This window comes from Pelodiscus sinensis, chromosome 6 (genome assembly GCF_049634645.1).
Source record: "Pelodiscus sinensis isolate JC-2024 chromosome 6, ASM4963464v1, whole genome shotgun sequence".
Classification (NCBI taxonomy): Eukaryota; Metazoa; Chordata; order Testudines; family Trionychidae; genus Pelodiscus; species Pelodiscus sinensis.
The window spans coordinates 35,671,550-35,676,317 of record NC_134716.1 but is presented as its reverse complement, the minus strand read 5'-3'; positions in this window follow the sequence as shown (position 1 = coordinate 35,676,317).

Here is a 4,768-nt window from a genome sequence, read left to right as displayed (position 1 = left end):
TTAGCAATCTGCCAAAAACTAAAGTTTTCCAGTACCTTATTAGCCCTAGAAAGAAGTGATATGTGTGTGGGGAGGGCGAATGGAATCAGTTCCCCTTCTGCATTTGCTGCTTGGCTTGAACTGAGCATGCTCAGTAACACTGCTGAAACCATTGTACTTAGTCTGCCCCCCATCAGGTGTCCCCTACTAATTTGTTTAATGTAAAATGAAATTAGTTTAACTTTTAAATGCAAGGAGTATAACAAAGTAAATGTAATTGGTAATGATCTGTGCTGCCGATTCCTTCTGTATCAAAAGATCAGAAACTGATTCTACAGCACATCATTTGTCCTGGACTTAAAAAAAAGCATGTATAAAGCTGCAACATATGAAATATTATTTACATTTAAAACTATTAGCAGCTGTCAAATGCTGCCCTGAGCTGCAGATAATGTTAAAGGGCAACAAGATCTGAGTATGTAATGTGACTTCATCTCTTTCTCCATACTGTCTCCTAAACTATAAGGACTACAAATTGTACTTCATGGAGATCAGACATTTGAGGACAGAACGTTGAGTGGGTACTTAAAAACACACCCTGCCAAAGCCGTATGACAGTAGCTTAGGATAAATCACTAAGGACTAAAACATAGTAATGCCTAACTTCTAAGCACTCCAATCTGTGCATAGGCGGCAGGTATGCTAGGTGGGGGAAGGCAATGGACAGTTTGGGGAGGCTGGGGATGTGTACCCTCGCCCCTTTTCTGGTGCGCTGGGGCTGCATGCCTTTCTCCCTCCCTCTGGTGCTGTGAGGGGGTGTGTGTGGGGGGGGGAGAGTTGGCTCCTGTGGGGGTGGGGCCTGGGCAGAAGGGGCGGGGCTGGAGGCTTGCCTCCTCCAGCCCTATCTTCACCTACCGCCCATGAATCGGCGTCACTGAGTCAGGTTCATAAGCTCCGATAAAATGCATGGGGAGGGGAGGTGTCTAAGAATGTGATCCACAAAAGTCAGCATGGGAGGCAGGGTCTAGCCAGTCCACGGGAGAGGCAAATACCCCTCCTAAGGGTAAACCCTGCCTAGATCCACACCTTGTAGCTCAGAGCATTTTCCTAGAGGTGGGAGATCCTAGTCCAAATCTTTTCTCGTGCTCAGTCAGAGGAGAATTAAACTTCATTTTCCTACATACCAAGCAACTGCTCTAACCCCTGAGTTGAAAGTTATAAGGAAGGTAGCACCTCTACCACTGCCAACTGGATTTGGGGTCCAGTAAAAATCTAGCCAAACTCTGAGCTCACCTACTGGACTGATCCCACACAGGAGATAAGCAGATACACACTTATTTAGAATGTGGGTAGGACAGTGTGCTGAAAAGCATGGGATGGACTAAGGTCTGGTAAGGTTCATCAATTTACATGGCTTAGGTGTTGAGGCAGCAGTGTGCTTGTTAAGATGCAGACATTTATGTAGCAAAGGAACTTCCAGCCTGAAAATGTAGGCCCTCAGTGAACATTGGTGTTTACAGGGTTCGATGCAAGTTTTATAGATCACAGGGAGTGTCTAAATGCCCAACTCAGATGTCTACATTCCTTTGTGGCTATGGGCTCTAAATTGGCTGAAGCAAAATCTATCTAAAATTTCAGCTCTATTCATTATTCTGAACTTATATTTTAACAGCTTAAATAGGGTAAGTTGATTTTAAATCACCAAGCGGAAACTAAATCAGTGTGTGTGTTATTTTAAAAACCCCTTCCATTTATAATTACCTTCTGAAACAAGGTGCATTCTCATTGGTTGATATAACCATGTAACATTGTTTTTCAACTAAATGGAGCCTTCCATCTAGTTTTAGAACATCTCGCTGCTACCTAGGAGAGTATACATTGCTCTTAAATGCTATCCATTTAAGAAATTATATAGATCAATATTCAGATGATTAATTGTACATCTTGGTATGTTAGACATGATGATATATTGCTTATTTGCTAGATAGTTAACTTTCCCCCTCAATGTGTCAAGCTAATGTAAGAGGCATTTAATTAAAAAAGGCTGTCTTTTGTTTATCTAAAAGTTTGAAGAGGTAAGCAGTTTAGGCCTTAACATATTAAATTTAGGTTTCATTTTAAACAGTTTTATTTACCAAAATTAAATAAAAATCCACTTTGAATTAAAAAAATGTTTTTATCCTCAAGAGAAGAATCCTCTAATCTTGATATGCCCTACCTTTTGCAGATTGAATTTGTGTGTTTAGCAAAAGTATGGTCCTCCTTCCTTCCTCCCCTGCTTTGATTCTGGGAGAGCCCCAAATGAACAAGATGCTCTGCAAACCTAGAGGATAATACAGCCTCTGTCCCAAAGCACAGAACTCTCATCTGGAGACCAGCTGAAGGTGGGAAAGGCATGTGCAAAATAGGCAGGCGTGTCTCTTGAGAGAGCATTATGTTTGAGTTTTAAATTCAGAGCCACCTTTTAAAAATAAACTAGCTTTCTTACAAGCCTAAAGCCAGCTAGCTTTACAGAAGTTCCAGATCTTTCAGCCAGCTTGTGCTGCCTGGTTTGAGGAAAACTGACACCCTTTTGCATGTTTTCACCCTGAACACTATCTCTCCCAGTTTCCAGAGTTTTATTCTGGTTTCTGGGTCATTCAGCCCTAAAATAAGTCAGATATGAGGACTGAAGATCTCCAGAGACTGCTTACACATAACACTGCAGATCTAAATCTCTGGATCTTGTACACATCTTGTGGTATTGAGCAGCTGTGGCTACTAAAATGTGGTGATGGTTTTTCAAAGAAAATGTAGCTTTTTTTTTTTTTTTTTTAAAGACAGGTAATAATCTAACACTCCTTCTAAAATCAAATTATTATCAGTTGTTGCCTGATAATCTTGTGGGTTTTTAAAATTATTTTAGGAGGGGAAATTTGACCGTCTTGATCAATGCAATTTAAAATTAGTCTTCTGAGTCCAATTTAATGTGTCTGTTCCCATTCCTCTTTCTCTAGAACCTTACAAACATCCTTAAAGGTGGTTTTGCATGAAATGGTTCCATGGGGACTTGTAGGTGAATAGCCTTTCTTACTCTGATATGTGGCTGCTAACCTCCTGGGCATGTGAGTGGTAATTTTTTTTCTTTCTTTCTTAAAATGATATCTCCAGCTGGATGTTCTTTTTAGCTGTGCCTGAGCAACTTATAAGGGGAGACCCACACAAGTTCTACTGGAGAAATCCTGCTTCAAGAAGGAGAGAAGAGAACAGCAGAATTATCATTGTAAGCAACTCCCATAGCATGCTAACTTAAGTGTGTTTCTGCGCTATACAGTTTTTAGCTACATGATTATGTCGACAGAACTCTGTCGCTAAGTCAGTGTGTGAGAATGCTGTTTGTTGGCATTTGCCAAAAAAATACATCTGCCCCAATGGGTGGGTTTCACTTTGTCAGCAGGATAGCACTCCTGCCAACAAAGCAGCATTTGCATGTGCACTTTGCTGTGGCAAAACTTTCTCGTTCATATTGTGGGGTTAAGCACCCATGAACAAGGCTAAGTCTAGACTGCAGGCTTTTTGCAGAAAAAATCTGTGTAAGCTCTTTGCGCAAGAGCGTGTCCACACTGCAAAAGTGCATCGGAAAAGCGATGCGCTTTCGTGGAAGAGAGTGTCCAAACTGCATGGGCGCTCTCTCGGAAGAAAGCTCTGATTTCCATTAACAGAATGGCCACCAGGGCACCTGTGCGTCTTCCGATTGGGTTTTTTGTGCAAAAACAGTCTTTTCCCGTCCACACACACATTTTTGTGCAAGAGCTCTTGTGCAAAAAGGAGTTATTCCTCATAAAAAGAGGAATACCTATACTGCAAAAACACATCTGTTCTGTTGATTCATTGTAAATGTTCTTGAACAAAAATGCACTTGAGGTGTGGACGCTCCACGGGTTTTCTTGCAATACTGGCCATTTTTGCACAAAACCCCTGTAGTGTAGACATAGCCCAACAGAAATTTTGTCTTAGTCTGTGTCTACACTGCTATTAGCAACATGGCTGCGAGTTGGACAGCGTAGCTGCTGTTTGGCTCTTTTGCTGACAAAATACATTCACTCCCAATCGGTGGTTGTTAGCTTTGTTGGCAGGAGGGTGCTCCTGCTGACAAACTGCTGTTCACAAGTACTTGTCAACAAAAATTTGTCTTTCGGGGGTGGGGGAAGGGGAGAGGAGGGTGTCATTTTAACACCTCTGATAGTTTTTGACACAGCCTCCTTCAGTGTAGATGAGGGCTGTTGTAGCAAACGAGTTGTCCAGGTGCTGTTAGCTGTATGGCTAGTTAACCACAATCATACGCAATGTAGAACAGGACAGACCTTTGTCTGAGTCATACTTAACCAGTGTTGTTATGCTGCCATTTCCTCTATACTTGAAAGGAAACAACATGACTCAACAGTTTTATAGAAGTGGAAACGTTCATGGAGTGATGTAGGTCAACAGAAATACTCTACAATTCTCTGATTTGAGTTCCTTCCTCTTCCCAACTTGTATAAGATATTGCCAAGCTTTTTGCTTTAAAATTTGTGATGTTGGAACTGCTCAGCTTGCTAATACACACAAAATAAAATACTTCTCATAATACTTCATGACGGAATATATTAAGTACTTCTCAGCATAGTCAATTGCCTTGACTAAAGCTGTTTAAAAGCATCCTTCTACTGAAATATGTACCTTCCATCGAGTATTTTCACATTAAGACTGAAAAGTAGTAGTTCAACTTACTTTTGCCAGCTCTATTGAATACACTGGAACAGACCATAAC